This window comes from Suricata suricatta, chromosome 4, assembly GCF_006229205.1.
Source record: "Suricata suricatta isolate VVHF042 chromosome 4, meerkat_22Aug2017_6uvM2_HiC, whole genome shotgun sequence".
NCBI lineage: Eukaryota > Metazoa > Chordata > Mammalia > Carnivora > Herpestidae > Suricata > Suricata suricatta.
Genome location: NC_043703.1, coordinates 30,261,926 through 30,284,729, shown reverse-complemented (window position 1 = coordinate 30,284,729; position 22,804 = coordinate 30,261,926). Strand labels below are relative to the sequence as shown.

General features: G+C 36.4%; 1 long non-coding RNA gene across 1 annotated transcript in view; it reads left to right on the top strand.

Annotated features, from left to right (window-relative positions):
- Positions 1-201: 201 nt before the first annotated feature.
- LOC115290477 overlaps positions 202-22,804 on the top strand; it is a 98,525-nt gene continuing 75,922 nt past the window's right edge. Inside the window, exon 1 of the long non-coding RNA XR_003908124.1 lies at positions 202-251. This is a non-coding gene — a long non-coding RNA (uncharacterized LOC115290477). The remainder of the gene's footprint in view (positions 252-22,804) is intronic.

Sequence of the window (22,804 nt, the reverse complement as noted above, 5' to 3'; positions counted from 1 at the left end):
ACCCACCTTCAGGTTAGGGCACCTGAGTGAGTCAAAGCTATTCCCAGGATGAATAAGCAAGGCTCGGGAGAAAATAAATGATCAGTCTGGGGCCAATTCACTTTGGTACAGCAATGATGATGCGCTTATTCATAGTTGTTGGAGAAATGGTGACACTTGGCTGGCAGTCTTTGTTTACTTACTTATTCCCCCTCTTTTCTAGGAGATGCAGCAGAAGCTCCTATTGTCTGTATAATGCTTCTGCAAGCACAGTGAGTAGATCGATTACTATCTTCTCATTAACTTGTCTAATATTTTTTGTCCCTTTAGCCAATGCCTACTTCTGCGTTCCTCACTGAGGCCTCTTTCTTGCCTCTAATATCACTCTCAAAAATGGAAGCAGTTTTCTATGTCAAATACCTACCAGTTTTCTTTTTTTGTTTGTTTGTTTTTTGTTTTTACTCCTGTTGCTCTACTTTCTAAGCTCATATTTAAAAAGCAGAGAACATGGGGAATTTTCTCAAGAGTTCTTCAAGATTGACAAAGCCAGCACTTTGTAAATAGTTTCATCTTACGGATAGTTGGAAAACTGTCCTTGCATAGGAGACACATGCCCTGGGAAAATTTTTAGAAAGAGCTTGCCATGTGCTGTGGATGTGATCCAAACAAGGAAGGATCAGTGAATGTTTGTTGAATGAATGAGTGAGTGAATAAGGAACACAAATGAGAGCTGGCCCTACTAGGCTTGCAGGAAGGCCATTCATATTTTACTTTTATTTATTTTTTGTTTGTTTGTTTTTAGGCCATTAATGTTTTAGAACAGAATCTAGGATTATAAATACTATTACCATCTGGCAGACTGGGTCCTGATTATGTTAATACAGTCTTAGCAACAGTAGTTTGAAGGTAGAACATGTTTTGAGCATGTGGTCAGTTGGGAGTATGATTTCTAGTGAAAGGCTATTGTATGATTGTGGATCTCCTCTGCAGTCTTCTTTTGTTTATTTTTAACTTTTTAATTGTTTTAATACTGAGAGCGAGAGAAAGGAAGAGAGCGAGAGAAAATGCATGGGAGAGCAGGGGAGGGGCAGGGGAGGGGCAGAGAGGATCTCAAGCAGCAGGGCTTGATTCCATGATTTGGGATCATGATGTGAGCGAAAATCAAGTCTGGAGCTCAGCCAAAAGCCACCAGGCTTTTGAAAAAAAAGTAAGTAAATAAATACATCTTTGTTGTTTGGGAAAGAATAAGAAAAAATAAACCCTGCCCGTGGAGGTTGGCACTGGAGGAGAATCTCATGGTCGAAGAGAATCTGACAAGGCTGTCACCATCCCCTTGGAGTGTTTGCTGTCTCTGTCATAGCCTCCAGGGACACAGCTTGGCCTTCCACTTTTTGTCCCAATTTAGAGAAAAGACCTTGCTCTTGCTTTACTGAGATATGGTAACTCAATAGCTTAAGTGAGATATGGTAGAATATTTTTTAATCTTGATTATGAAAAAATCAGGAATAAAAAGGAAAACAATCACAGAGCAGCATTGTGCATCTGCTCGATACTCACATGCTTGCATCTTATTCTCTACATCAGAGGATGGCAAAGTTTTTCTGTAAAGGGCCAAGGAGTAGTAAATATATTGAGCTTGTGGACCGTGCCGTCTTGTGTTGTGACAGCTCAACTTTGCAGTTGTAGCATGAAAGCAGCCATAGGCGATGTATCAACAAATGTACTGTATTCCAACAAAGTATTAGGAAGTCAGGCAGGACCAAATTTTGCCTGCACACAAAATATATATTTGGTTGGAGGTTCTGTCTTTTCCTTGGTTCAATGACGTCAAATATTCAGGGCACCCCTGAATATCATTCTCTATAGTCTAAAGTGTGTCCTACCTTTATAAAAAAACCATAATCTTGCCCCAAAATGATACAAGAATTGGAACATCATTGTAAAATGCAAACACATCTAATTAAGAACAAGAGACTCATTTCCTCATGAAATGTTTAGAAACCTAATACAATTATTCTTGTTACTATTAGATCTGTTGTTTATTCAAGACAGAGCATGCACATATGGGCGCATGTTTGCTTTGGGTTTCTCAGTGAATCTTGCATAATGTAGGAATAGTTTACTGCGGAGGTCAGAAGCATGCATGGTATAAAAGGCTGGGAAGGGGCTGCACTAAGGTTTAGAGAATGGGGGTCTATACCTCTGTATGTATTCTACCTACATTCCAACATCAGCTGTCACCGAGTCTTTTGTACACAAAGTTAGTCCCAAACAGATCACTTTTTTAGCAGAACATACCAGGAATCCAATCTGTGTCTGTTATCACTCGGAACTGTCGTTCCAAGTCAAAAGGTTAGGTCAGTTTGGGATGAAAGCCTCCGATTCCTCTCTGTGCCTTTTGAAGTTAAAACTGACTTAACAGCGGTGGTGTCCCGACAACTCTCAGGATGACCGTGTGGCGGGTGCTGTACCCGTCTTATTCCAGAGCAGCCGTCATTGGCTGGGCTCCCTGGAGATTGTATGCCCACATCACTTCATAGATCTGCACGCCAGATGTGGTCTCGTAAGTCTGTGCATCTGGTCACCTCTTGGCTCTGCACATATGATCCCCCCGCCACCCCGTGTCCCTTTGACAGATTTCCCTAATTATGATTATCAGTATTTTGGAGGAGGCCACGTTTTTACTCTCTGGCACCATAAACTGCTCCAGGCTCATCTCAGGTATTTACTGTCTCAGTTCATGAAACTGCTATTTCCTTTTCATTCCAAGGAGCCTTAGTTCCTTTTATGGGATTATGTGGATGCATTTCACGAGATCTGGATGCAAGGTGTGACAAATAGCATTTGTCACTTAGGACTAAAAATGGTGTGTGTGGGGGGCTCCCTCTTGAAACCTTCTGTTGAGCACTGTCTTTCCAACACCTGTGTTAAGGGTGGAGGTTCATGGTGGGAGGAAAGTAAGTACTCACAAGTTTTAGGAATTTCCAAAGAGGCACCACTGGTATTGAGGAAAGGCCCTTACCATTTAAAATTTCTCATCACGGTGTATAAATGAAAAAGAAGGAAGGACAGTAGCCCTGCAATCTCTGCCATCTTCCCCTACCTGTGACCTCTGAGCTGTGACAGTGGATGATGAGAGCCGCTTCATGAGATAACTTGGACTTGGAGGCTTTAAACTGAGATGCTAAGGGCAGCCTGGCAGGGTTACCTGTTGTGTGCATTTTATACTCTACAGGGAGTAGACTGGGCCTGACAGCTGGATTCCGTCTCCTGACTTGGTGGTTAATATTGTGATCCTTATAGGAATGAGAGGAATAAAGGATATAATAATATTATGGAAAAGGACTTGATGACTTACTACATGTGGGATAAATTGGGAAGAGAAGTTTGAACAACAGACCTTTTCTGGCTAAATGTGGTTGGTGATACTTGAATAAAAGTGAGGATCTTAGGCATTGATACAGGGTCTACCAGAAGGTTGAAAATGTGCATTTGGAACTCAAGGAGATCTGTTTGAATTGATTCAGGAACCATTTTTATAGGCGCCCTAGTGAATTCTTTTCTTCCAGGGGTCTGATACGTGCCTTGAAAATTTCAGTGTGTGTGCTGGAAATAGTAATATATGGATGGATTTTACTTCAGAAGGGATACATGAGTTGAATATGAAGAGACTTTAAAGAATAAAACTCAATTTATTCACTCATGTCTTTTTAGAATATATGAGTGTTAAAATCAAGATGTAAATTACAGCAACAACAGAAAAAGATTGGTTCAATGAACTGCCAGCGACAAAGTTATGAACATGTGCTCTATGCTCATGTAAGAATTGCTGTGATTACAGGAGCTATTAGTAAATTGCATATTTTAAAAAGTATAAATTACTTTTTTTTGATAAATGTGGAAGTTATTTCAGGGTTATATTTATATTTCATTTACAAGTTACTTTTCTTGAGAGATGTAACTCTCATTTTGCAGTCTTATTTTTGTTTCATTTAACAGAGAGTAATAGTCAACAGTTTGTAACTATAAACTATTAGTGCCTCTGGTAAGTGGTGTGAATTAACTGCTGTAATTATATCTCTGCTGATTGTTCATGTCAGTGCACCTGACTGTGAACTGGAGAGGGCCCAGAAACGCCTTTCCTGTATCATTTGTACAAAATGTTGGAGGACAGTTTCGGCATAAATCTATAAAGGAAACAACCGAAAAGTTAAATGAGAAATTCTACTTCTTTTAAAGCAGATTTAAAAATAAGTCCTATGTTCATGGGAAGAAAGCTGCAAGATGACTTTTAGTTTTCTGTAAGGTGTCCCTGAACAGGATCAAGAATGAAGTGTGTAGTTAACTAAGCGTACCACACCCACAGTGCAGGGCAGCTGGGTAGTTCTATTCCTTCTGTGCCCACCAACATCATTTCTGTCATGTCTTTTCCCGATTGTCGATGATGGCACAGAGATATGACACATGTGTAGAGCTCTTGCTCTCCTCTCCTGGACAGATGGCAGACAGAGCTTAATGATCACTGTAGCTCTGATGTTTCCTACTGTTGACTCAGAATTCTTCTATACATAGTGGTCCAAATGATTTGAATTCAAACACATAACATAACCTATTTTAGCTATCTTTGTGCAAGAAGAAACACAAACTCATAAGAATACCAGTAGATTTGGAAACCACAATTGCATTTATCCAAAATAGGAATAGTCGAGAACAGGTGATTTTTCAGTATAAGCATTTATTGATTGTGCCCTTGATTCAGTTGTAATTTATCTTTCAAGGAAATTTTTTAAATGTTTATTTTATTTTTGAAAGAGAGAGAGATAGAGCGAGCGAGCATGTGTGTGCATGGGGGAGGGGCAGAGACAGAGAGGGGCACAGAATTGGAAGCAGGCTCCAGGCTCTGAGCTGTCAGCATAGAGCTGGAGGTGGATCTTGAACTCACGAACTATGAGATAATGACCTGAACTAGAGTCAGAGGCTTAACTGTTGGAGCCACTCAGGCACCTCTGTAATTTATCTTTCTGCTCTTATGTACTCCTTTTAAATATCAGCACTTTAGAATTGAAAGTTCATTGGGATTTTACCAAATTAAAAAAAATGTTTATTAATTTTTTTAGAGAGCACCCAAGTGGAGGAGGGGCAGAGAAAGGCCAGGACAGAGGATCCCAAGGTGGCTCCAGAGCTGACGGCTTTAGCACTGACAGCAGTGAGCCTGATGCAGGGTCCAAACTCACAAACTGCTGAAGCTCAACTGACTGAGTCACCCAGGCGCCCCTTGCCAAAATCTTTTCAATCAGCTTTGGATCATGGCCACTTTAGACAGGATTCCATTCAGGTCCGTTTTTGTCATGATGCCTCCTGACGTAGTAAGCAGTAAGTTGGCCAGAGCTTAAGCCCTAGGACAAAATCAACCAGAATCTATCAGAATGTTGTTTATACTTAGCATGTCAATGAAGTCTTACCCAAAGAAAGAAAAGTAGAGAGGAGAGAAAATGGCAATTGGGCGGTGTTCTCCACTCCATGGATTTAACACCCTTTTCCTTTCTACCCGAAACCAACCATGTTCTCTGACTCTTGACTGGGACAGGCCTGAGGCACAGTGCCAAAGGGATCTAGAAGGTTCTGTCTCTCCAATATGGGTTAATAGTAAGTGGAGGTCCAATGGCCTGGTTTCAGTCTTTAGTCTTGGTCTAAAGCTTTTATGTGCCTGACTTTCTCTGTAAATTAGAAGAATGTTATAAAAAACATCTTAACTACATAATTTTACCTGTGAATTCCTTCTAGCTTCCTTTTCTTGTTCTCTCTTTTAAACAGAGCATAAGCTTTGAACTACACAGAATTGCCCAGGTTTTAAATTGAGGGACAGTATGAAGCTTCTCCATGCCCTTCCTTCATATTCTTTACAGTGTAACTGGCATTATTTTTATTTTTTTTCCACCTTTGAGGAGTACAGAAAAAGGTGTATACTCTTAGGTAAAGAAAAGACAAACACAAGAAAGCAAATTTCTAAAGAGTTAAGGGCATAACAAAAAACTTATAGGAGAATAAATGTACGTGGACAGACATGTGGGAATATGTTGAAGCTCAGTGGTAATAACAATTTATAAAACAACTTTTCAAGCACCGAAGTAACATATATTTAAAAAAATAATAGTATGCTTAATGCTGGAGCGCCTGAGTGGCTCACTCGGTTCAGTGTCTGACTCTTGATCTCAGCTCAGGTCTTCATCTCAGGGTGTGGGTCCAAGCCCAGCTTTGGACTCCATGCTGGGTATGAATCCCACTTAAAGAAGATAGTATGCTTAATGCTGGTGTGATAGGGGTGAGATTTATATTGCTAGTCAGTGTAAATGATTAGAATCTGTATGGAAAATAATTTAGTAGTGTGTAACAAGGGTCTCTTGGGCCCATCGAATCAATTCAGAAAGTTGAATAAATATTTCTGTAAAAATATTAGTAAGAGTGAAATTCTAGAAGCATCATAAATATGCAGCAGCAGAGAGTTAAATAAATGTTATCAAAGGGATACCATATAACATGGTCATTTGAAATGACATTAAAGAATAGTTAATGTTAACCGACCAAAATTGTTGTGTAGTAGAGTCTATCAAAAGCATATAATTATTTTAATTATATATATAATATATAATATAAGTAGAAGGTAATACATTTATATAAATCACTGCTAAGTGATTTTCTCTGAGGGATAGATGTAGAAATATTTTCACATTTCTCCTTTAATTTCATTCTGTGTTCTCTAGTGTAGAAATGAAAATGTATTTCTTCAATAAGAATACTAAAATATACTAAAAAGTAATAGGTAGGGTTTTGAAACACAGTTTTAATTTTTAAATTGGTAATGTGTCAAATTATGATATACCTAACAATTTCAGTGAACAGACTGTGTCAGATAACTTCCTAATTTCAAACTACACTAGCACAAAATGTGATTTGTTACTACCAATTATAATGAATTAAGAGGAGATAGTCTGGGGAGAGGAGGAAGTTTAAAATGCAAACAAAAAAAAATTGCTCTCTCTCCAGAAAACAAATGAAAAGATCACAGAAGATATGCTGTGTATTTTCCCTGCTGTAGTTTTCTCTCTGGGAGTGAATTATTTTGTCAGCAGCATTAATTCTCTAAGTCAGTTGGGATGACCTTTCATTGTCCTTTAGTGAAATACTGGTCCAGTGATCTTAAAGAGACAGAGTGGTGCCTGACATACTCCCTAAGAAGCTTTGATATTCCCTTCTATGGTTTCTTAGGAGGAGCAGGGATGTTATTTTGGGCCTGTTAACTTTTCCTTATTTTTTTAAAATAAATATTTAGAGAAATTTTAAGTATTTTTAAACTAACACTTTGAATCAGAGCAGCCCCAATATTTTAAAACTTCACAAGTAGTTAAATTCTTAAGAGGTTTATCATTTTGTGTTGATTTCCAATGAAGCTCAGGTTTGAAGTGTAAATCTTGTTTTTGAAGACATTACAGGTGGATTGGGGTTTTCACCCCACATCCCTTTCAATCATAGGAAGCTGCTGCTTCCGGCTTTACAGTGACTCCTTTTAACTCACAACTAAATAAAACAAAGAACACTGTAGATCTGAACTATAGCAGCCTAATCTTGAAATTATTAAAAATAGATGAACCAGATGGCAACCCTCCAGGGTACATCATCTGATGCAGCTATCAGATTAGAAGTTTCCTTTCATAAGCAGACTGTTTAATTCCACACTTTATTTAGACTTCCATTAAAAAATTGTGCATTGAATGTGAAATTGTCTAGAGGCCAATTACTTAAGGGCCTGACCCAAACTATAGGAAATAAAAAATGTATTAGCCAATCTGTAACAAACAGAAGTGCTCATTAAATTAGTATTAGTACAAAAACAATACACTTCCATCCATAAAATATGCATTGGCTTTTGAAGACATCTTGTCACCTCATTGGAAGGCTTTTAATAACAGTGCGTTTTGAGCAGCTGCTGTATTTCAGATGTGAATATTTCGGCCTAACAGGTTTATTAAGGAACTCACATGTTGTAACAAATCCATAAGGTAGCCAGAAGATATTTCAAGAGATGAGAGCTCTGTTTAAGTAGTTTTGTGGGAATGAGGTGGAGGAGAGGGAACCAAGGCCACGAACAGAGATTTTTGCAAAAATCAGCAGATTGTAGCAGAGTGACATGAAAACTTACCTCTGACTTCTTTTCTGACACCCCAAATTATCCCAACTAACACACTCAAGTTCCTCTTTGTGAATGAACAGCAGTCGTGTTAGTCAGGGAGCCTGGGGTTCAACCTGAGGATTATCTGTTCTACCCAGTGTTGGTTAGTCTGCTTCCCTTTGTGCGACTGTTGTTACTCAGTAGCTTTTTTTTTTTTTTTTGGCCCTAATAAAAGGAACTGTGACTGAAGGCACTCATTCTCTGTCTGTTGGTGCTGTCCAAACACAATGAGAATACATAGCCTTTCTTTCACACACTGCCCAGACACTTAAAAAAAAATCAATTTGAACTGCATCAGCAATGTCAGGTTTATTCATGTTTAAGAGAAAGCGAAGTTTGCTCAAACTTCTCTAATTTTTTTAACATATTATTTTTTTAAGTTCATTTAATTATTTTGAGAGAAACAGAGACAGTGTGAGTGGGGGAGGCGTAGAGAGCGAGGTAGAGACAGAGAATCCCAAGCAGGCTCCACGCTGCCGGCAGAGTGCTTAACATGGGACTTGAGCTCAGAAATCTGGAAGATCATGACCTGAGCTGAGACCAAGAGCCGGACGCCTGGCTAGGCCACCTAGGTGCCCCAGATTTCTCTAATTTTTACACCTGGCTAGGAAATACCTTTTCAGTTAGTAATTGTTTCTTTAATATCTTATAAAATAAATGTTTATTACAAAAAACTTGATAGAAGAAAGAAAACATCCATGTCACACAGTTGTTAACACTTTGATAAATTTCATTTCATCCTTTAGGTATGTATATGTACTTGTTGACCTGGTTTATTCAAGTGATTAAAAAACGTGTCCTGATCATGGACAAGGTGCTACACATTTTGAGAAAGACTGAATAATGTGTCTGTCTCTGTGTCTGCATGCATGCTATCCTCATATGACTTACAGTTTAGTGTAGAGACACAGTATAGAAAGTTCTATTTGGGTAATAACACTATATATATGATAGGTATAATATGTATCCTGCTTTCTTTACAGTATAATATAATGAGCATTTCCCCACTTATTAAAATTTAGTGACACTGCCATTTAAAAGTTTATAATATTTTATACTATGGGTATTTTTTGTTTTATTTAGACATTTCCCTATAATAAATACACAAGTTTTTTTATTTTTATTTTTAGAAATTATTAAGAAATTAAATTTGGTACTTATATTGCTCTTTGCATTTTAGAATGTTTTTAAGTGGTGACTTTATGGATCAGAACTCAGAAAATTTCAAAGTTTAACACAACCAATTCATTATTTTCCAAAAAGCCTATTAACTTACACTACTGGGACACCTGGTGGCTCAGTCAGTTGAGTGTCTGACTTCAGCTCAGGTCATGATATCACAGTTTATGGGTTCGGGCCCCACCTCGGCCCCACCTCGGGCTCTGTTGTGACAGCTAGCTCAGAGCCTGTAGCCTGCTTCAAATTCTGTGTCTCCTTCTCTCTCTCCCTCTCCCCTGTTCATGCTCTGTCTCTCTGCCTCTCAATAATAAATAAATATTAAAAAAAACCCCTTACACTATTGATAGATTATATTAGAGTGGCAGTCATACCACTCCTTTACCAATTTTGTTATTTAAAAAAATTATTGCTAACATCTTTTGTTGAAAATAGTAAATCCTTATAGTAATTTACATTTTTTGTTAGTAAGTTTATTTAAAACGCATAACACGTATATAAGTCTATAAATTTATATTTTGTATATATGTATTTATAAAATTTATGTTTATTTTAGCAAATTTTGCTTTTGCTTAATATTTTTTTGGAGTCCATTTCATTGCAAATGGCAAGATTTCATTCTTTCTATGGCTGCATAATATTCCATTATAAATATATATATTTATATATATTTTATGGTATCTTCTTTATCCATTCACCATCAACTGATGGACATGGGCTGCTTCCATTTCTTACTATTAAAGATAATGCTGCTATAAACATAGGGATGCCTGTATCTTTTTGAATTAGTGTTTTTTATTCTTTGGATAAATACCCAGTAGTGTAACTGCTAGATCTTAGGGTATTTCTATTTTTAACTTTTTGAGGAAATCCATACTGTTTTCCACAGTGGAATAGTCTGCATTCCCACCAACAGTGCATGAGGGCTCCTTTTTCTCTACATCCTCGTCAACAAATGTTCTTTCCTATGTTTTTAATTTGAGCTATTCTTGCAGGTATGAGATGATATCTCATTGTAGTTTTGAGTTGTGTTTCCCTGGTAATAAGTAATGATGGGCATCTTTTCATGTATCTGTTGGCCATGTGTATGTCTTCTTTGGGGAAATATCTGTTCATCTCTTCTGTCCATTTTTTGAGTTGGATTACTTGGGCATTTTGTTGTGTTGAGTTTTATAAGTTCTATATTTATTTTGCACACTAACTCTTTACTGGATATGTCATTTGTAAATATTTTCTCCCATGCCATAGGTTGCCTTTTAGTTTTGTTGATTGTTTCCTTCACTGTATAGAAACTTTTATTTTGATGTAGGCTCAATAGTTTATTTTTGCTCTTGTTTCCCTTGTCTCAGGAGATAAATCTAGAAAGAAGTTGCGGTGGCCAATGTCAAAGAAGTTACTGCCTCTGTTCTCTTCTAGGATTTTTATGGTTTCAGGTCTCACATTTTAGGCTTTAATCCATTTTGGATTTATTTTTGTGTATGGTGTAAGAAAGTGGTCAGGTTTTATTCTTTTGCACGTTGCTGTCCAGTTTTCCCAACACCATTTGTTGAAGAGACTGCCTTTTTTTCATTGGATATTCTTTCCTGATTTGTCACAGATAAATTGACCATATAACTGTGGGTTTATTTCTGGATTTTCTATGCTATTCCATTGAGCTATTTGTCTGCTTTTGTGCCAGTACCATACTGTTTTGATTAATACAACTTTATAATATGACTTGAAGTCCAGAGTTGTGATGCCTACAGATTTGCTTTTCTTTTTTAAGATTGCCTTGGCGATTTGGGGTCATTGGTGGTTCTACATAAATTTTAGAATTGTTCCAGTTCTGTGAAAACTGCTGTTGGTATTTTGATAGGGATTTTTTAACCACTGAACAGTGATTTGGGGGGATAGGGTTGAGGGGCATGACATGATGATCATGACTAATGAGAAATCTCAAGGCTCTGAATATTTCTAGTTAAACATTCACTCAGCGAGTAGGGAGCCCATCATTAAGTCTGGGAAAGTAAATTCTAATGCCTTAAATGAAACAATAGCTTTTGAGAATCAGTGGTTTTTAATATCTAATTTTCATTTTTCTTTTGGACTGAGGAAATATCTCATGTTGTGGTCAGTTTCCTTATGACTTCAAATAAATAAATGAACTTTCTTTTGTAATGATGCTGAATTGAAGAGACGATATAGCCTTCTAGCTGTTGACATTTGGGTGTCACCACCATTCACAGATTGCACTTTAGAAGCCACCTTTCTTCTTTTCTCTTTTTGAGACTTAAGAGAAATTGCATTTGCCCACATTCCCATGTTGTGACCAGAAAAAGGAGAAACAAATATAAAATGTTTATCTGAGCTCAAGTTTGGAGAAAGTAATTTTTTAGACACAAACAGAGAAAGATTTTCTTCACTGGCTAATATGACACAGGGCAGGATAATTCTGTAAAAGTTTTGGCAATATATTACTAATTTTTATTTACTTTTCTAGTACAAAATTCTGAAGATTATTTAACCAAACAAAAGCAGTTTTCTTTAGCGGAGCATAGTTTTTCCTTTTTTTTTTCTTACTCTTTCTCTCCCCGAGGAATCTCTTGTCCTCCGAAATTCAGCCAGAAAAGCAGGTTTCTGGTGAAAAGAGCTGAAGTCCAAGCAGAACAATAATGTATCCTTACTATTCTGAAAAGTAGGCCATTTGCCACATGTTGTCAATTCCACAGAAGCAAATAAAATGATATAGTAATTGTTATTATACATTCTTGAGTTTTATTCTAAGATTATGATCATGATAGATTCTTATTAAAGTAAGATGTACATTAATATTAAATAATTTCATACGGTAGGTATCAATCAAAATAGAGGTTATACCTTTTTACTCTATACACTTCTATATATAAATGCAAATTTGTTAAACAAATTCAAATAATACTTACATGTAAAGTAAAAATATAATATTAAGTTTCCACCTTACCTCCATTTGCTTCCTTCCCTAGATAAAATCATTGTTGAAATTTAGCACATATCCCAGGACTTTTCATGGCATGTAGATATAGGTAAAGAGAAAAATAGAAATACAGCTAGATAGTTCTAGGATTTTAAAAGAATATGAGATCACACCATATCTATTTTTCTCTAAAAATTTGTTTTATTTACTTAAAATATGCCTTGTTGATATTTGCTAATATAGACATCGTAAGTGCTAGGTTTTCTTCTAAAGGATAACTGTGTTTATTTAAGCCATCCCCTACTAGAGGGGACATCTGCGTACTCAGTTTCCGTGAGGAGTTGGGATACAGAGAAGCATGAATTCACATAGAGGCAGCAGCCAACTCAGCACCTCAGAGCCCTGAAGAGGCTTTGAAGGCTCATCTCTGTGGGGATGTGCGCTTCTTTCATGTTTCAGCAATCCGCATTCCTTTCTTTCAACAGCCTCTGAAATCATAGCTTGTCTTCCGTCCTGTTTTCTTCCAGATACATTCCATAACATATTTGGTCAGCTGTCCCACGCTGCAGTGATTTTTATGATGTCCCTCCGTCTGTCAGAGGACTGTCACAAATCCCAAGTCATCTGTTAGTCTTTCCTTCTGGGGCTGTTTTTCAATCCAGAAGGCAACTCGAGTCATGATAAACTTTGCCCTTTTCACACCCAGCCTGTTGCATTTCCTCCTTTCTCTTTGAGGGAGTCCAGTGTTATCACTTGCATACTTTTGATATCCAGTAGGGTTGATACTGTTTGCCAGAACACAAAGTAAACGGCATCAGAGAAAGAGGCCACAGCTGAGTAAACAACACTTGTTGCGGAATATACTTGACATTGGGTAAAATGATAGAGCACTCTTGGCTGCGACATTTATAATTTTGGCTGGGATTCTTGGTAGAATATGGCTCACCAGTTTTCACTTACTGACAACTCAAGGGATGGGAAAAACACAAATACACATTCAGTGACACATCCATATTATTTACTGTAAAGGGTTATGATATACAAACATATCATATACACATATATTACATATCAGTAAAATACTTTAGAGACAAAATGAGTACACATTAGTGTTACATGGGCATGGCCAGTGTACTACATGTGCATATGTATCTTTGTGTGTACATGTGAATATGTTTGTAGCATGCATTTCTGAGTGAAAATGCTGGGTAAGAGGTGATGAGGGATTTGCCAGATTGGTAACACAAATAGAAACTAATCTTTTTGTTGCTCAGTTCACTACTTCTGAGGATATTAATGTTATAAGCTAGCTTGTTATAAACCTACTCTCTCAGAGAGACTACCCAGAAAATATAGACAAAATTAAAGGGAAATATCTGTCAGAATGTATCAGAGGGCCACCGAGTCAGCAAGGACTCAAGGGGCCAAGAGCGGACATTTGGTACCATTTTCCCTTTCAAAGCATTTGCCTATTCTCATGGGGTTTGTGAGATTTTTTAGAAACTGAGAAAACCTTTTTGTCAGTCTTGAGGTCTCTAGGATAAAAAACTAGAGTCCAGGGACTACCAAGAAGGAAAGGCCTAGTATACACCCAAGTCTTCCACTTCGTACTGGTGACGGACCACACCTCAGAGTTAGAGTGACCCTTTTTTATGTCAGGAACAGGTTTCACCGACCCAGACCCTGAAGCTTTGCTCTGAAGCATCTCGACATGACTCGGATTAGGCCTCATAGCTGCCTGCAAGGAGCCCGTCCAGAGACTCGGGTCCATAGTCTTTTATATGAAGCTTCGGCTCTCAGTCACAAGTGACTAAGCATAGGAATAAATGAGATTACGTGACCAGAATCTGTGGAAAACAGACATAGATCCACGGGCGGTCCAGACATTAAAGCTAATGAACAAGGACGTGAAGATAACTGTGCATTCCAGTGATTATGGCTACCTGGTTCACTGGGGTGTGGATGCAAGCTTACACAGCCAGAGTCATGAGATCTGTCACCAGCTGGTGCTCTCTTGCAAGCCACTTGAGCTTACTTTTTTTTTTTGCTTTAGCTGCCATTTTCTCTATGAGAATTTCCACTTAAAATGAACTTCTTCCGCTCTTTTGCACGCATGTTTATAACTTGCACCTGAAAACACCTTTCTGAAAAATGACAATTAATCCCCAGTTCTTCTTTTCCCAGCACTCTCAGATGACTTCTTTCCAAATCTCTAATCCCCTTTCTCCCATACAATTGTAGAGTCAGCAGGGATCTTAAGGGAGAGGAATACCATTTTAATTGGAGATAGCCTTGGAGATTTCTGGGCATCATATATAAAACTATAGAAAAGTAGAGACTAGGTATCTTGGATACTTTGCAAGTCTATTTCTTGGTAATAAGCTTGTCATATTAGGACATTGATCCTCAGTCCCTAATGCAGCAGAGAAATAAATCAGGTTATTTTTTCCTGTGGACTCTGGTGTTGGGCACCTTCGCTGCTCTACTGAACTCACTTGCAGTTGAAGATTTAAGGGTCCTGTTGGTGAATGGTTGAATTTGTCTCCTCAAATGAGGAGCATCATTTTCACTTATGTAAGAGTTATAGACAACTAAGACTTATTTTAAAATGTCTATAACCTTTACAGAACTCCTTATTGAGAGATCTATAGGTAGGAAGTGGGGATGTATAATCACTTTTGTAAGAGAAACCATGTACTTGTTATACTTTTCCTCTTTGGTATCAGTAATGCCCCATCCCCATTCCTGTTCCCTCATTGTTTTAATGAAGTGGTCAATAAAAGTATCTTGTCTTTACAACCAAAGGGACGGACTTATGACCCAGAGCTGGTCAAAGCTGGGTCAGTTAGAGTTCCCTTTTTATAGATACATCATCCCCCCTCCCCCCACACACCACTGAAGTAGGAAGAGGTAACAAATTTTCTTTTTTTGATCATGGGGTTTGTAACTGGGATTTTTTGTGGTCATATTTTGCCTCCTGTTAATCTTATGGATGGAGACAAGAGAGGCCGTTTGGTCATTTGACTTCTGACTCTAGGTTTGGCTGAGACCAGTTCTAGATCTGGCTCCCTGGTCATGTGAACCAACACGTTACTTTTCTTCATTAGGCAGGCTTGAATGGTGTTTCTGAAACTTGAACTTGAGCATAGCCCAAAAATGAGAATGGATAGAAATTACTCAAAATGAAGAACTATTTAGAAAGGAGAACCTTCTCTGATTTATGTAACAGTGAAAAAATTTATCAAATCTGAAGCAGCTCTAAGACAGCTGAAGTGGAGTTGGATTTTAGCATCTTTACCACAATCCTGATAACTTCGTATATATGGTGCTTAGAAAATATTGTACATATTCTTTACATGTGTAACTTTAAAAGTCATTTTTTGGTCCCTTTTAAATAAGAAGAATCTGTAAGAAACTTTTATTATAGAGAACAAACTGAAGGTTGCTGCGGGGGATGAAGGGTGGGAGGTAGACCAGTTGGGTGATGGGCATTAAGGAGGGCACTTGTGATGAGCATTGGGTGTTACATGTAAATGATGAATAACTAAATTCTAGTCTTGAAACCAATACTATACTATACTATATACTATATATATACTATATACTTACTATGTTAACTAACTTGAATTTAAATAAAATCTTGGAAAGAAAAAAAATCAGAATAAAAACGGAGCTCAAGAAATAGGTCATTCTTTTAGCATGACTTAAAGTTCTATATCAAACAGTGAATTATTTTATGTTAAAATTATTATTATTAAAATTTATTATAGGAATCATTCAAATATATTTTTGAGACAGTAAGATATTTATTTGTACCCTTTTACATATTAGTTCTTATAAACTATTTAAAGGAATGAAGCTGCATTTCTTTGGAAATATTGGACAGTTGAAAAGTTTATATCATACTGAACTTTTCTTCATTATTTGGAAATAGAGGAATTTTACCACTATATTAATATTTCTCTGTTTTTAGCCTTTGAGGTTAGATGTTTTTGACACCAAAGATCTTTCTTATGCCGTGGTCCTTGAAAAATGCAACCTTGACTGAAATGGAGTTAATCTATAACTGTGAAACAGTTATTCACTTATTTGTCAAAATCAAGATGTGACATGTTAATTTATTTAGAACATATACTGTAAAATATATTTGGAGGATTATTAGACATTAATGAAACTTGATGAAAAATTTTCCAAAATTAGTTAAATATAATTGGTTATACTGAATAGTTTGAATCTCATTTCTACTCCTAACTACTCAAATAGTAGTTGAGAAGTTGGTTGACCACAGATATCATTGTAATTATCCATAACTGCATAATAGGTTGATGCTCGCTATTGCTTTCTAGATATATCAATTCATTTGCCTCAATTAAATTTTTTTGATATTTACTTATTTTTCAGAGAGAGAGTGAGAGAGAGAGCACATGTTTGGGAAGGGCAAGGAGAGAGGGGGCAAAGGATATGAAGTAGGCTCTGTGCTGACAGCAGAGAGCTCGATATGGGGCTCGAACTCACAAACCACAAGCTCATGATCTGAGTTGAAGTCAGATGCTTAACCAACTGAGCTACTCAGGTGCCCCAATTTGCCCCAATTCTAAAGGCTTTCAGACTGGAGTGTTTGAGGTGTTCATTTTCATAATTTTCTATCGCCTTCTTTACTGTCAAAATCCCAGCTGTCCCTTCTACTTCTGTCTGTATGCTGGCCTTCAGCAATCTCTCAGTTCATTTTTGTTCTCATCCCTCTCCTCATTATACTGTGGGTCTCACATGAACTTGATAACATTTATCTTGGCCAGCCAATAGTTTCTTTGGCTGATTTCCTGATTTTGGAATGTGAAGCTGGTGGACAGTAATCCCTGAACAAATGAAAGGGACATTCATTTTCCTTTTAATGATGAAAAAACTGTTACCTGTTTTCAGATAGCTAAAACTGGCATTAGAGGCCTCTGATAATGTTGAAAAATATATTCAGATCAGTGGGAAAGAGAATATTTCAACACACGGTGGAAATAGAAGACATTATCTGTAATTTTTCTTCAAATAAAGGAAGGCTTTTAGAGAGTTCCTTTATCCCTTTTTCATTGTGATTTGAAAGGTTCTACAAGTAAGGGCTTGTTTATTGTATTTGTAAAAGGTTAAAAGCACATGAACATTTCCCCCAAATGGAGTCATCAATAATTCAAGAACGAAGTACAGAGGTTTATAGAATGTATAAAATTGCCAAGCCAAAGGATAACTCAATCTAGAAACTCACCAGGGGAAAACTAAGATGACAAATTTGGTTTATCACCACCTTGCAAATGTGCAGTGTTAGTGAACACTTGACTTCATTTTTCTGAAATATAAATAGTGTTTTAGTTAGCTGAAGACGTTGACATATGGAAGGTGTTTGGGAGTTTATGCCAGTTGAATAATTATTTAATAAATTATTGAACAAGTTATTATTGGACACTGACTGTATCCACAGCACATCCCAGGTGGTGTGGGGGAAGTAGTAGTCAGGCTACATCATGTTGTTGCTATGCCCATGGGACATCCTGCCATTAAATTACAACTGTTCCCTGTCAAAGAAAAAGGTACCACACTTTAAAATGATAGTCATGTATTTTTTTCAACTTCTAAATGGAGCACTAGAGATAGTATGAAGAAGCAGGACAGTGGTATAGCAATGTAGATAAGGACAAAGAATTTCTCTAGAATGCATCTGATGAAAAGAAGTCTTAATAGAAGAAGAGCTTGAGTTCTAGGTGATCAGAGAGCCAAGAGGGTTTTTAGATTTATCTTTGGTTTAAAATAGCAAAATGTCTTATTCTTCATACATTAGGGAGTTAGAGCAGGATAATGGGCAGAAATAAAAGAAATTATGCACTTTCTGCTCTTTTTTGTTATTGGTTGTGTTTGATTAGCCTCTCATCTTAAGGTGTGTATTTGTAGTCAGAAAGGGATTACTCTGCAAAAACAACTTGTTTTGGCCAGCACATGTTCAAAGGGTCAGGTGTCCTCAGAGATTCTTCTGGGAAAGAAAAATATGAAAAAAGGAAGGTTGAATATAAGAAAGTAATATTTGATGTATTTTCAGCAATGCCAGGTGGACTAAATATTCTAAAAGAGGATACAAAATACATGAAATGTATTAATAAGAAATACATGAACATGTTGGATGATATGTAATCTACATTTTTTTAAATGCAAAACTAAGCCCAGAAGAAATACATGAGATTTATAGGAGCCAATTTCATTCTTGAAAAATGAAAAGAGGAAAAAAAATCTCTGAATAGAGGCTGTTCTGCTGGGTTTGTGAGGAGCATTGTAGGTCTTAACAATCAAGAGACCTGAGACATAATAGCTACAGGAAGGTGGGTAGATAAGACTTGGGGCTCTTATACAAAAGGGTGTTCAAATTAAAACCTCCAAAGTTTTAGTGTTTATAAGGGATGACATCCTTTCATAAAACATTCGCTCCTGGCTTCTGATGGATTTTAAGGAAATCTACTGTGATAATTTGTCACTTTAGTTTTGTCTTCACATGCATTTGGACTTGGATTTATATACTCATGTAATCTTGGCAAAAAATAAATACTAACGTTTAAAACTAGGTCTTGATTGACAGCACTCTCAGGACACCTAGCAGAAGCAAATATAAAATCTCTCTGGGGAATTCATTCTAATTCGGTTCCCTCAAGTTGCCCAGTGATGAAATGTCATCAAACATGAGTGTACAATCTAAAATTAAATATATAAAAGGAAATTCATTAATTAGCCATAGGCTAATTGTTGGAGACAACAAGTATCATATATAGAACATGAAGAACTTAAAGTAATGGGCATTTTTTTATATCACATGAAACAGTGGCAAAAACTGACCACACTGCAGTTTATAGAAAAAGTTTCAATGAATTTCACATAACTTATATTAGACAAGCAACATATATTAACGACAATACAATTAAGTTAGAAATCAGTATGATAAAGACTGCAGGCTAATGGAAGGTGAGTTCCTGGGGAGAGGCAAGAAGACATGGCTGGTGGCATGAGGCAGCTTTGCCTTCCTACACAGACTTGCTTCCCATCTTTACTGTTCCATTTATGAACTTTCACATAAGGGCTCTTGGAAAAGTTACATCACTTTTTGAATGAATTTTTTTGATATAATTAGGTTTTCACCCCAAATCATATTAAATATGCCAAAAGAAAGGGATGCTTCCACATTATAGTTTGCAAAACACAATCACCAGTTTATTCCATGCAATGGTCTCTTATTAGAGAATATTATAGGAGAGAAATTTGAATTGTACACTATGTTTGGGTGACCCTAAAACATTTCGAGTTATGTTTATTTAGCAACAGAGTATAGACCATCGATTCTCCCAGTAGTGAAGGAGATGATAAAACAAGGAAGCAGAGTGGGATTTCCCTTGTTGTAGTTTACCTTACACTCCCTACTTTACATACTATTTTATTGATTAATATAATGTTGGATGATTTCATCAAGTCTTCTAGAAATATAATCACAGCAGCAACAAATGCATTTTTGTCTTTTTCTTTCCTGTAGGCACTTCATTTTTGCTTCATGTCTTATGGTATTGATTATTGCTTCAAAACAATGGTGATGCTAAGTATTATTACTTGACTTATGGATTTAATGACCATGTTTGTAGTGAAACAATTTTAGGAATAGGTATTTGAAAATGTTCTCAGCTTAGTCATCAGTTGTCTTTTTGTAGGTATGTATGTATATCTGTGTTTTCCTTAATTATGAACTATTTCCAACATACAGAGCAGTAAAGTGAATAACATATATTCTCACTTTCCAGTGGAAATCTTAACGTTTTGCCATATTTGTCTCATGACATTTTTAAGCAAAGCATTGCAGCCACACTTGCAGCCCTGTCTACCCTGCCCTGCAACACTAGGTACTACTGTACTCAACGTGATGTTTTCTTTTCTAAATCATCTTAGACTCTTACAACATACGCCTGTAGCCATACATTATTAATAGCATTGTTTTGCATATTTTCAAAGTTGATTCTGCCTGTGATTTTGCAGCTTGCTTTTTCATCCACAATGTGGCAGATAAATAGACTTTATAAATATATATATATGAGATATTTAATTCTAGCTTATTCATTTTAACTGGTATCTATACTTCTTACGTGTTTTTATACTTCTAAAATAGTTATTTATCTCCTTTTTGGTGGACCTCACACTTGTTTCCTCTCTTTTTGCTATTATAATCAAGGCTGATGTGAATATATATGGTATGTATATGGGAGAGTTTCTCTAGGGTGTATGTCTAGAATACTGGAGTAAAGTGTGATCATCGTCATCTGCACTTGATATTGCTAAATTTTTCTTCAAAGTGGCTGTGCAGTTTACATCTCCCCAGCAGAGTATGGGAGTTTCCTCCTTCCTTGTCCTTGAAAACTCTAGGTATTGTCCCACTTACACATTTTTTTTCTGTTTAATGGATGAAGAATGGTGCCTTAATTTACATGGATCAGATTATTAGTAAACTGAGTATCTTTTCCTATAGTAATTGGCCACCCAGGGCTCTTATTCTGTGTTTGTATCCTCTCCCCCATACGTTGTCTTCTTACCACTGTGCAGGCATTATTTATCAATTTTAGGTATGACTCCTCAGATATAAACATTAACATTGTATTTTCCCAATCTATGGCTTGTCTTTTTCCTTTGTTTATAGCATTGAACAAAAGTTTTAAAGTTTAATGGAGTTAAATTTAACTATCCTATTCTCTCTGTGTTTTATATTTTTAGTTTCTAGCTTAGGAAATCCTTCCTTACTATTTTCTTTATAAGGATATTTTCCTATATTTTCTTCTAAAAGAGTTTTAGCCATTAAGGTTTTATTTCAAAAAGCCTGGAATTAACTTCTGTGTAGAGTATGATTTAGGAATCCCTGCTTTTCCATACAGATAACCAATTACTCCAGTAATTACTGTTTATTGATGAATCCACATTTCTCTTAATATGTATAGTCATTTATGATATATTTCAAATCTCCGTATTTGAATGGGTTGTGTTTGAACTCTCTAATTTATTACATTAGTCTGTTATTTGTCCCTGTACCAGTAGTACCCTACTGTCTTTATTATTATAGTGTTATCATAATTTCTGATATGTTGAGTCTTCTACTGGGTTCTTCTTCCAATTTTTTAAGCTATTCTTTAGCCAGTGCTCTGACACATAAACCTTGGGTGAATTATGTAAATCCTGTAGAAAAACAATTTTGGGATCATCAGCTGTCTTTTGATTTCTACTTCATTTTTAGTCAGCATTGGCAACTTATTTTTATTAAGTCCTTCACTCTATAGTGATAATTTTAAAACATTTTATTTCTGTAATGTTTTGTCTCCCATTATAAGATCATAGGTTTTGTTTTTGTTCTTGATTGATTTGCTTATAGTTTCAGCATTTTATTAACTCTTCAAAGGACTAGCACTTAGATTTTAATTCCATTATGTGAATTTCCGTTCTAATTTTTAGAAATTCTTTCCCCTGGTTTCCATTTAGATTGATTCTTTGTATCTTCATAAAATTTGAAGTTGAAAGCTGGGTTCATTGTATTCTTCTCTCTCACCTCTCAACAGTAAGTACATGCAGTTCGTATATACATATACATACACACATATATACACGCATACATACCTATATATTTCTTAATTTTTTATTTTTTGAGAGGGAGAGAGAACACCACTGGGGAAGGGGTATGGGGAGAGGGAGGAAGAGAATCTTAAGTAGACCTGATGTGGGGCTCAGTCTCATGACAGTAAGATCATGACCTGACCCCAAATCAAGAATCAGGTGCCTGAAGGACTGAGCCACTCAGGCACTCTGTCTCAGGCTATTTTAATAAAAATAATCATTAAATATTAATATTGATATTCACTTATTTTGATTTTGGTTAGTAGTGCGCATTCAAGGGAAGCAGCTGCATGAGTTATGGATACCCAAGGAATTGGAATTTGAGTTACTAATATTATAAAGTAGTAAGACTGACTCCTGTTTATAGTTTGAAAAATTCCATAAAGATAATAGCAGGGGATGAATTTCAGTTGTATTTGAACAGTGGTAGCATTGCTGGTATAACTTTCCAAGATGAGTAATTATAAATTACAGATTATTAGTTCTGTGAAAAAACAGCAAGTTAAATCAAGAAAATGATTGCTGGGTATAGTTCCAGTACTTTCAATGTATAGAATAGCTCTCTGTTTAATAATTAGTTGTGAATCTATTCTTTCCAATTACATAGTAAACAAAGTTAATGTTTCTATTTATGTACTTCATGTATTTTCCCAGTGTCAGAGGGTACATCTTGAAAAATAATTTACTAGAGGATATAATATTTTTATTAGATCTAGACAGCAGGAGGGGGGGCAGGCATGTGCATATAGGTAACTGCTTAATATCTTAACTATAAGATTAAGTGGTCCTGGTGTTCTGAGAATTTATCCATATTTCTAAATGAAAGA